Raw genomic sequence first — 12,499 nt, forward strand, 5'->3', positions numbered from 1 at the left:
AAAAGCAACACTCAGCTTCTTCAGATGGATTCATTTTAAATTTAGCTTTAATTTGTTTAGACCTGAATGAGAAGCTGCTGCCTTAGTTCTCTCTACAGCTGTTGCAATTAACAGAAGTATCACACTGTGCATACATGGCTGATTGCATGTTATATATATCTACAGAGCATTTACACTGCATACCTATTCATCACAGAATGTTCTATCCTTTCGTAAGTATAATAATGTCCTGACCCTGCAAAATACTCATTGACTTCAAAGTGCCAGCATTGGCTGTTCTATACAGATTCAGGGACAAATTCTGAAAGAGACCCTAAGCATTTGCACATGTAAAACTGCACCTGTAATTTTAGAGACTGGCTATGACTATTTGGCCTGCAATGTACTTGTTTCCTCGTTTTCAAATTTTGCTTAATTGTAATTTATCATGTCACTTCTTCATATGGTTGTGTTTTAGGTTTAACTATTTATCTACCAGGATATTAAACTTTAGAAATATGCATACTATTCCTTTTCAAAAATATATGTATTCCTGGACCCAATTCTGCCCCAATGAAGTCAGTGGCAAAACTTAATATTGAAATTCCCACTAAGAATCACCCTTTTAATAAAACACCCATTTCATTCATTATTAGCAAACCTCTTGAAAATGTGACTGAAAACTTTACATGTAAGTAATACAGTAAATTTCTCTCTACTGCATATTGATACTCCACTACTGCAAAGAAATAGCATATGGTACATGTATAACTCAGATTATAACAACAATGAAAAAGTAAAAGTTTGTGATATGGAAGATAAGGGCCAACAGAGCATCCAAATTGATTGGGGAACATTGTTTCAGACTGCTGGGAGAACCATGAGGAATGGAGATACGTTTGATAGAAAAAGGACCATAAGCCTATTTCACTATCCCAGATGTCTTGTAAAGTAGGATACATTTTCTGTCCCAAAAAGCATCTGGTTCAGCTGTCCAGTCCAGCGTCCACTGAAGTCAATAGACATTTTTCCATTGACTTTAATGGGAGTTGGTTGAGCCTCAAGTAAAAAGAGTGCTGACTATATAAACTTGCTAAAATTTCTGCTCATATAAGAACATATAATGATGTAGTTACTGGAACATTATTATGTTAACACCAGTTTTTAAATACCCCAACCAGTTTAGGGCCCTATCGTTCTAGATGCTGTGCAGATCTACTAAGCGACAGTCTCTCGCCAGGGCATCTATAAGGCTAGTCTGAAACAAATTGCAACAGGGGGGTGAACAAACAAACGGGGGGAGATTTCATTTATTCAAATTTACATTTCAAGGCAAATACAAGCAAATATTTTATTACTGTAAAAGCCTATCTTGAAATACTATTTGTGTTGATTTTGTTATCAACAAGCCTAGAAAACTGCTGGTGTCATGATGAGCTGCTTCAATAAAGTACCATTTCAAAAACAAACAAAATAAACACTAATTTCCTCCTTACTCCAAAACATGTAAGAAGTTCCAGCAATTCAGCCAGATAAAGTAATGCAAATTAATGTTGGGTCGTGCGTTTCCCTTTTGAAACAAATAACAATATATAGAGCCCTTGTAGTCAACTGTCTCCTTCCTGCACAGTTATTTTTTCTAACCAGAGGGTCCAGAGCTTTTTATTTACCTAACAGCACTAGCTTCCAGACACAGGACTCCTGCTCCAACATTGTCTGCAGCAGCTATAGCTTCCCATACTAGCAGTCTTGGCTCTAATAATACCCTCCATGTTCTTTCTTAGATTGTAAGATCTTCAGGACAGAGATCATGCCTACTTCTATGGGCTTGTCTTCACATACAACATTGCAGCAGCGCCACTGCAGCACTTCAGTGAAGACACTACTACACTGACAGGTGAGATCTTCTCCCATCGGTGTAATTAATCCACCTCCTGAAGAGAGGCTCCCCAGCGACATAGCACTGGTGGGGGGAGGTAGGTTGGTATAACTATGTCACTCAGGGGTGTGGATTTTTCACACCCCATGAGCGACGCAGTTATACCAATATATGTCTGCAGTGTAGACTAGGCCTAAGTTTATACAGGGCCTAAAACAACATCATTTTGTGTTAGTAAATTTTATTAAAGTAAATGTTTTAAATGAAATATACACAGGTTGAGAGGGAAGGTACTGTACATCTGGGGTCAGGCTTGGGTTATGGGGGGTTACAGATATCGTTTGCAAGGATGAAAAGATACATACATATCGCATAACCGGCATAGACCCAGATTGGGGTGCAAGGGTTTTTAAAGTGTCAGTGAATAAGTGGGCTCAGGTTCGCCACCCATGGAATGAATAAGGAGTCCAAGTCAGTATCGGTGGAGTGGCTAGGTACATGGGTGGGGTGCGTCCCTTGGTCTCTCAGGGAAGCAAGTGGGTTATTTCCCTGGTCGGCTGTTGACAGAAGAGGAAATTGAGGCACAGAAAGGCAAGGTGATTTGTGGTCTACTTATCCCACCTGATGCATGGCATGCAGTTGACAAAAACAGTTGCCAGTTACATATAAGCCTCTGAAGTGAGCATAAAGCATGAGAAAACTGCTACTGTCTGTTCCTGGAGAAATGATGCCATTTTAGGAGCTCTGTAGAAAAGGTGGGTATGAGCAGGACTTAGTGCCTTACCCAGCATCAGCCTCTGTAAGAGCAGTATTAAAAAAGGGAGTAAATTAAAGCTACTTAATGCAGCTCAGCTTTAACTTGCTCCTTTGCCAGCATAAATTAGAGCTGCCCTGTGGCCACTCTACTTTACATCAAGTGCCAGTCTGACCTACAGCTATCTCCAGGTTCAAAGAAGGCGTAGACACTCCAAGGCACAAGGCTTAGGCATTGCTCAGGATTCAGCCCACTGTCTTCATGGAGAGTCAGCTCGGAATGGCTGGAATCGCTGCTATAAATATGAGTCTGTTTATGGTACTGTGTTATTGAATATTTATTACTGAATATTTTTGGATCATATGTGTCCATACATTGCATTTCTGACATGTGAGACAAACATCATTCCAGGCGTCACAGCAGATATACGATTTGTGCAGGGAGGGTACCATACACTAGGGCTGGCAACAACAACAACAAAAAAACCCACAAAAGCGATCATGCTCGTTTTACTTTTTTTGCTGCAATTCCAAACAGCTCTGCTGTTCACATTCATGTGGGAGTCAGCCAAACACCACTTCTCTTAAACCAGTGGTTCTCAAACTGTTGTATTGGTGACCCCTTTAACACAGCAATCCTCTGAGTGTGACACCCTCCCCTAACCTTATAATTTAAAAACACTTTTTAAGTATATTTACCACTATTATAAATGCTGGAGGTGAAGCGGGGTTTGGGGATGAAGGCTGACAGCTTGCAACCTCCCATGTAATAATCTAAACAACTCCCTGAGTGGTCATGACCCTCCAGTTTAAGAACCCCTGTCTTAAACCTCGGCTTTACTTCAACTGTCACACGTTCCATTATCCTCCCTTGCACCACGCTTGGACTGTCTGCCTGCATCTGCTGCCAGCATCAGCTGCCCCACCTTCGGTGCTGTGTGTGTAATGGAGATCGCCCATAGCTGATCCCATTAAGGTTAAAAGCAAAGTACTGTGCTGTGGATGCTTTTGCAACATTGGAATAAACACGCCTTCTTCCTTATACAGCACATCCACCCACAGTTAAACCCCATTCTCAGGTTGCTGCCCACAGAAAAAATTTGCATACAGCAAATGGGATCAGAGGGTAGAGTTTAGACTGCCCTGGTTTGGCATAACTTTTAAAATGCCAAAGGATGATGGTGCTACAGAAAAGAAAGCCTTAATCCACATCTAATAACATAAGAATGGCCATACTGGATCAGACCAAAGGTCCATCTAGCCCAGTATCCTGTCTTCCGACAGCAGCCAGTGCCAGGTGATCCAGAGGGAATGAACAGAACAGGCAATCATCAAGTGATCCATCCCCTGTCGCCCGCTCCCAGTATCTGGCAAACAGAGGCTAGGGACACCATCCCTGCCCATCCTGGCTAATAGCCACTGATGGACCTATCCTCCATGAATTTAGCTGGTTCTTTTTTGAACCCTGTTGTGGTCTCGGCTTTCACAACCCAATAAGCAGTATCATCATTAGTCTTTTCAGATCTTTAATTTGCCCTAAAGCCAATGACGTCTGCCAAGAAGCAACTTCAAAATAGGAGGCTATATAAAATCATCAGTACCAGTTCTCCATCACTGCCGCACATTTGCCTCAGTAAATAGCAATGGTTAGTACATTTATTTAAGAGCAAAAAAAAAATATTGGCCAAATTCTTCTCGCTACATCCCTAACAATACCACTTGCTGTAATAGGGCTGCATGGCTATAAGTAAAGAAACTAGTTCTAAATTTTGTATTTGCTGATTGCATAATTCAGTGAACAGATTCAAATAATTTCTATATTTTATTTTATTCTGTGTATATTATATTATTTTTGATAAACTTAAACAATTAAAAAAAAACGAGCTACCAGATTATTACCTACATTCTATGTAATTTCTTTATGGGGTCTATTAAAAAAGCCAAAATATGCCTCCCACTAAATTGATAACTATAGGGGAAAGCTAGCATGGGGCTTGCTTGCTTCTTTCTCTGGTTAAACCTAGGAGAAAGCAATTGCTAACAACCTAAATAAATTGTTTGTTTGTACTCTAGGCTTCCATCTTGTTTTGTTTTCTTAGCATATTTTTGACACAAATTGCTTTCTGCTGCAGTATCACTTATTTCCAGGAATGTTTTTGAACATTTTTATCTATTGGACTCTATTAATTATTATTATTATTTTAAAAGAAAATTACTGCTTGAGATTACTTCTTTCAAATCCCCAGAGGGATTCTATGGGTATGGCTACATTGGCATGCATACTTGCATACTGGGCCATGTACATGCTTGCACAAGTTCCAATACCCACACTGAGTGTCCGCATATGCTATGCTGGACATGTTATAATGCAAGTTAATGGTCTATACCCACAGCCACACTGGCGTTGTTGTTACACAACATTAGCACTACCATTTCAGAGACAGTATCCCAGGGTTCTGTGCATCACAGAGAGACACTCTAGGAATCACGTTGCTGTGTGTTGTTGATACTGTCCCCTGCCTTCACATACCTGCTGCTGATGTCAATTCCTACTCGCTGTTCTCCGCAACAAATTGAATGGAAGCCATGGTGTAAGTGAATGATGATCTGATTCCATTCCTTCTCCTTACCGCAGGACAGCCAATTATGTGATAGAGTAGGTGCTAGATGAGCTGCAGGATGGACTTTATCAGGAGCACTTTGTTGCTCTTAATGAGCTCATCAACATTTTGTTTGGTGGGAAAGAGGTTCACCCATTCTTTTTTTCACTGTTCATTGTTGGTGGTGCTAACTGCACGTAGCAGCTGTTCTGGAGCAGTAACCCCAAGGCTGAAACTGGTCAAGATTTTGGAAGTCGGGGGAAAGGAGGGTCAGTTTAATCACTGGCTAGTGGCAGTTGGTATAAACAACAAGGAGTCTGGTGGCACCTTAAAGACTAGCAGATTTATTTGGGCATAACCTTTTGTAGATTAAAAAACCACTTCTTCAGATGCATGGAATGAAAATTACAGATACAAGCATAAATATACTGGCACATGAAGAGAGGGGCGTTACCTTACTAGTGGCAAACCAGTGATGACAAGGCCAATTCAATCAGGATGGATGTGGTCCACTCCCCATAACTGATGTAGAGGGTCAATACCAAGGGAGGGAAATTGCTTTTATAGTGAGCCAGCCACTCCCAGTCCCTATTCAAGCCCAAATTAATGGTATTAAGTTTGCAAATGAATTGTAGTTTTGTAGTTTCTCTCTGAAGCCTGTTTTTGAAGGGTTTTTTTTGTTGCAGGATGGCTACTTTTAAATCTGTTATTGAATGTACAGGGAGATTGAAGTGTTCTCCTATTGGCTTTAGCATGTTACTATTCCTGATGTCCGATTTGTGTCCATTTATTCTTTTATGTAGCGCCTGTCCAGTTTGGCTAATGTACATGGCAGAGGGGTATTGCTGGCACATGAATGAGCCCCTGATGGCATGGCTGATGTGGTTGGGTCCATTGACGGTGTTGCCAGAGTAGAGATGGGGACAGAATAGGCAACAGGGTTTGTTACAGGAATTGGTTCCTGGGTTAGTATTTCTGTGGTATGGTGTGTAGTTGCTGGGGAGTATTTGCTTCAGTTTGGGGGGGCTGTCTGTAAGTGAGGACTGGCCTACCTCCCAAGGTGCCTGTATTGTTACTTTAATTATGTTTTGTTGTTCTATATATGAACCAAACCATAAAGACATTATCTACCCATATTCTGTGTTGTGAGTTCTGCTACTTTTAAAATGACCAGTGCTTTCTGTAAGCACACAACAATGCTTCCCCATCCCTCCCCTGTCTCCTTGGGACTTCTAATATTTCCTAACCTGGGGATGGGCATTGTGGGTGTGGGATGGATAGAAAAGTGTTTGCAGTATCATGGCACCAGACAGTTCTATTCATTCAATTTCAGGTGCTGTGAGTTATGGAGTCCAATCCCAAACTTTAAAACAACTTATGTTCTTCATACCCAAGAAGAAAGGTCCACACACAAGTCAAGAAACTGTAACATTTATTAAAACTAGTATATTGAACATATTTTGGGGAACAATTATGTTTGACCTATGAAGGAAGGCTGAAAGAATTGGGTTAGTTTAGTTTGGAAAAGAGAAGACTGAGAGGGGACATGATAGCAGTTTTCAGGTATCTAAAAGGGTGTCATAAGGAGGAGGGAGAAAACTTGTTCACCTTAGCCTCTAAGGATAGAACAAGAAGCAATGGGTTTAAACTGCAGCATGGGAGGTTTAGGTTTGACATTAGGAAAAAGTTCCTAACTGTCAGGGTGGTTAAACACTGGAATAAATTGCCTAGGGAGGTTGTGGAATCTCCATCTCTGGAGATATTTAAGAGTAGGTTAGATAAATGTCTATCCGGGATGGTCTAGACAGTATTTGGTCCTGCCATGAGGGCAGGGGACTGGACTCGATGACCTCTCGAGGTCCCTTCCAGCCCTAGAATCTATGAATCTATGAATCTATAAAGGGGAATGTAAACCAACAAAACATAGCAGGACTGAATCTGTTAAAAATGGCCAAATGTTAATGTCTCTGAACCTGTCTCGTTGTCATCCCTCCCCCTGACAAGGGGGAATGAGTGTGGAAAATTGTTCTGGGGAACAACTGGGAATGTCTCCTGTGCAGGGTTGGGGAGCAGGCACTTGGTGGGGTTCAGGGACTACAACAGGCTCGTTGTTCCCCTTCTGGGTGCTCAGAGAGGTCCCCTTATGAGGCATTTCAGATGCCAGTTGAGGGGTTGTCCCAGCAGTCCTGCAGGCTCCTCCCAGTTGCTCAAGGGGTTGGGTTCTCCACCTCAGCAGCACCCTGGGAAGCAGCTTGAGGAAATAGTGGCAGTTCATGGACGGGTGCAGTGGCCATGACAGCAGGCAGACCCTGAACTCATTCAGTCACCAGTTCTATGGGCCTCTCCATTAGGGCTTGCTCCCATTCCCTGTGGGCATGCTCTCATTCTTTAAGAGACCCGATTGACTCTTAACACAGACAGACTGCCACCTGCCACTGTAATTTGGACTCATTTATTAAAGCCATGGATGGACTAAATACACACTCTGGCTTTGTTTGGATTGATAACAGCCAGATTTTTTTGGGACTCTGTTCACAGGCAGCCTGGAATAGTGCAAATATGGCTGATTTATGAGGTGTGCTGTATTACATGGGAGGGGTACGTGAGGCTATGAATTGTGGAGCCCCAACCCATACTTACAATCAGTGAGTAACTGGTAAAAATGTCAGAATAACTGCTTGTTTAACCACTTCCCTCTTTTCACTGTGTCCATTTTGAATCCCATATAGGGTTGGGGGGAAGGGAGAAGGTGAGGGGGTGGAGGGGAGGATGATGTGGATTCTGCCCTGACAGAAGTACACTAAAACTCCAGCTTGTATTAACTTATTAGGGCCAAAACCCAGAAATCCCTCCCATCCATTAATAACAACAAACATAGCAGCTAAAACTTACAAGCTCTGGCACTTGCTCTGATGCCAGTTCTGCTGCCGGCTGCTCCCCAGGACTCTCCCTAAATAGCATCTCTGAATATGGCCCCAGGATGTGCTGAAGCTACTTTGGCAGCATAGCCCTTTGGTTATCAGTACCAGGGTCACTTCTGGTCCATCATCTGGTGGCTGGCTGGTCTCTGGAGCTGCCTATGATTGGAGAATTATAAGGGTTCCATCCCCACTCAGTAGATGCCAGGCAGCAGCTCAGTGCTCACTACAGCTCCCAGTACCTGGTGGAATTCCTTATAAAAAAGGCAAGAAGATGGGGAGTTCCCAGAGGTTCCATTAGCATATTTGACTTTGCAGTAGTCTGTCTTCAGCTGCTTGATTAGCTGTCTGTATTGTTCTGCTATTCGATCGATTCCCAGTGCCATCAGCTGCTCGGTTACAGCTTTGTAGACATGATCATTTCTTGTGCTCTTGCCAAAGTCGAACCTCTTCCTCGCCTCACACCAGTGGTTTTCCAGAATCAGGCTGTGTGCCTCTGGCCAGCTAGCAGGGCACTTGATGCAGGCTTTCTCCTTCGTGCTGGCCATAGCTAATACACATGTGAATTGACTGTGTTTTCGGTTGAGCAGTCCATGTGGAAATAAAGAGTTAAATGCTGAGCAGGCTGCATTTGAACCAGGAGATTGCTGCTGTTTCCTGGGAAGTGAGTGGGAGGTATTGGGATGGAAATGTCAGAAAGCACAGCCCCAAGGGATTTGGGGATAGAGTTGGCAGACTCTCCAGACCTGCAGATATAATGTACTTGGACTTTCAGAAAGCCTTTAACAAAGTCCCTCACCAGAGGCTCATAAGCAAAATAAGCAATCATGGGATGGTCCTCTCATGGATTGATAACTGGTTAAAAGAGAAGAAACAAAGGATAGGCATAAATGGTCAGTTTTCACAATGGAGAGAACTAAATAGTGGAGGGGAGGGGAGAAGGCCAAGGATTCATATGGGGACCTGTGCTGTTCAACATATTCATAAGTGATCTGGAAAAGGGAGTGAACAGTGAGGTGGAAAATTTGCTGATGATACAAAATTACTCAAGATAGTTAAGACCAAAGCTAACTGCAAAGCGTTACAAAGGCATCTTGCTAAACTGGGTGATGGGGCAACAAAATGGCAGATGAAATTCAGTGTTGATATGTGCACAGTAATGCACATTGGAAGAAATAATCCCAGCTATATATACAAAATGATGAGGGGTGGTGCTAAATTGGCTGTTATCACTCGAGAATGAGATCTTAGCATCAGTGTGGATAGCTCTCTGAAAATATCCACTCAATGTGCAGTGGCAGTCAGAAAAGCTAGAAGAATGTTAGGAACCATTAGGAAAGGGATATAACTAAAACAAAAAATATCATAATGCCACTAGATAAATCTATGGTATGTCTACACCTTGAATACTGTGTGCAGTTCTGGTCACCACAGCTCAAAAAAAAAGCTATATTTAAACTGGAAAAGAGAAGAACAAAAATGATTAAGGGTATGGAACAGCTTCCATGTGAGGAGAGATTAAAAAAGACTGACTGTTTAGTTTAGAAAAGAGATGACTATGGGAGGATATGGTAGAAGGCAATAAAATCATTAACAGTACGGAGAAAGTGACTACAGAAGTTTTATTTACCTCATCATGGAATTCAAGAACTAGGGGTCACACAATGCAATTAATAGGCAGCAGGTTTTAAACCAACAAAAGGAAGAAACTTCACACAATTCCCAGTAAAACCTGTGGTACTTGTTGCCAAGGGATGTTATTAAGGCCAAATAACTAACCAGGGTCAAAAAAGAAATTACATAAATTCATGGAGAATAGGTCCATAAATGGCTATGAGCCAAGATGGTCAGGGACATAATCCCATCCTCTGGGTATCCCTAAACCTCCAACTGCCAGAAGCTGCAACTGGATGACAGAGGATGGATCACTTGAAAATGCAATGTAACTGTTCATTCAAGTACATAAAAGGTTGTTACAAGGAGGAGGGAGAAGAATTTTTCTTCTTAACCTCTGGGGAATAGGACAAGAAGCAATGAGCTTAAATTGCAGCAAGGGAGGTTTAGGTTGGACATTAGGAAAAACTTCCTAACTGTCAGGGTGGTTAAACACTGGAATAAATTGCCTCGGGAGGTTGTGGAATCTCCATCTTTGGCAATTTTTAAGAGCAGGTTAGACAAACACCTATCAGGGATGGCCTAAATAATACATAGTCCTGCCTTGCGTGCTGGCGACTGGACTAGATGACCTCTCAATGTCCCTTCCAGCCCTATGATTCTATGATTCCCTCAGAAGCAACTGTCATTGGTCACTGTCAGAAGAGAGATGCTGGGCTAGATGTCCCATTGGTTTGATCCAGTATGTCCATTCTTATGTGATTTGGGACAAATTAAGGCCAAAAACTAGAAAAAGGTTTCTAACCATCAGAGTGAAGGTCTAGAGAAGGTTTCCAATAGTTGCAAAGAGTTACAACACTAACTAGTTGTAAGATGGAGTTTGATACATTTATTGATAGGATTATACAATAAGGTTGCCTGCCTTAGCATGGCACTGGATGTGATGACCCAGGAGGTCCTTTTCAATATCATGTTCCTAAATCATTTAGTATCTCTGAGCTGCAGTTCCCCATCTGCAAAATGGGGATAATAGCACTTCTCTACCTCACAAAAGTGTTATAGAAATACATTACAGATGTGCAGCACTGGGATACTACAATAACAGAGGGAATATGTGTACCATAGATTGACAAAAAAATGGATAGATAGAGGGATGGATCAGCTCTTCTATAGTTTGGGCTTTGGCTGCCTTAAAGCTTCTGGGCAATATGGTCTCCCTTGTTCACACAGATGACTCACTTACTTCCGCACCATAAAGTTTGCATTTTCACACAGGCATCAGGGAGGAATGGTAGGAGATTAGGAATTAGTGGAGGAATTGGAGGAAAACTTGAGATTATGAGTTGCTTGCTTTGCTGCAAGTGAATTTTAGTGAATTAAACTACTTAATTTTAATTCCTGGACATTAATTTGGTTGTGCTTTTCAGTGATGTTAAGGGTGCCTAGGCATATGGATGAAATCCTGGCCCTATTGAAGTCACAGGGCCGGGATTTCACCACATAACAACACAAGTGGAGTTATACAAATACAACTCTGATAGCAAACCAAAGGGACTATCTGAAAGGACGTTGCTTCTCCAGAAACTGTATCAGCACTGATAACTTTTCAGCTCCTTCTGCAGAAAGCCTCGTTCTGAGGCTCTGGTCCGGTGTGTTGATATCTTTCACAGTGATCAATTTTTGGTACAACTTTGAGTATCCAATAGATAAAGCCTGCCTGAGAGCCAGATTGGTGAAAGGGAGCTGGACACTTCTCTTGGCAGAGCGTTAGCAGAGGTGCAGTAGCCCCATAAGTGCAAGGTGGCCTTTGGGGAGGGAGGAGAGCAATTTCCTTTTCAGTAGTGTTATCCCAGTAACTATATGATATATTGGAATTGGAAAAGGTTCAGAAAAGGGCAACAAAAATGATGAGGGGTATGGAACGGCTTCCGTACGAGACAGGATTAATAAGACTGGGACTTTTCAGCTTGGAAAAGAGACAGCTAAGGGGAGATATGATTGAGGTCTATAAAATCATGACTGGTGTAGAGAAAGTAGATAAGAAAGTGTTGTTTACTACTTCTCATAACATAAGAACTAGGGGTCACCAAATGAAATTATTAGGCACCAGGTTTAAAACAAATAAAATGAAGTATTTCTTCACACAGCACACAGTCAACCTGTGGAACTCCTTCCCAGAGGATGTTGTGAAGGCCAAAACCATAACAGGGTTCAAAGAAGAACTAGATAAATTCATGGAGGATAGGTCCATCAATGGCTATTAGCCAGGATAGGCAGGAATGGTGTCCCTAGCCTCTGTTTGCCAGAAGCTGGGAGTGAGTGACGGGATGGACACTTGATGATTATCTGTTCTATTCATTCCATCTGGGGCACTTGGCATTGGCCGCTGTCAGAAGACAGGACACTGGGCTAGATGGATCTTTGGTCTGACCCATTAGGGCCATTCTTATGTTCTTACTGGCTTCCCTTCTCCCCTTTCCCCACATCACAGAGTGGTGAGAACAGATTTACAATGCAGGCATCATTTAAATTCATCCTCAGGTGGTAACAGATTCTCTACAGAGTTGCATTTGCATCACATCATTGTGATACTGTTCTGTCACCCCAGTGTGCCAGTGATAGGGAAAGGAAACAGTACTGGTGACTTTGGTGGATGCAGTGTTGTTGTAGACGTGTTGGTCCCAGGATATTAGAGAGACAGGGTGGGTGAGGTAATATCCTGTATTGGACCAACTTCTGTTGGGGAGAGAGACAAG

This window comes from Mauremys reevesii, linkage group 1, assembly GCF_016161935.1.
Source record: "Mauremys reevesii isolate NIE-2019 linkage group 1, ASM1616193v1, whole genome shotgun sequence".
Classification (NCBI taxonomy): Eukaryota; Metazoa; Chordata; order Testudines; family Geoemydidae; genus Mauremys; species Mauremys reevesii.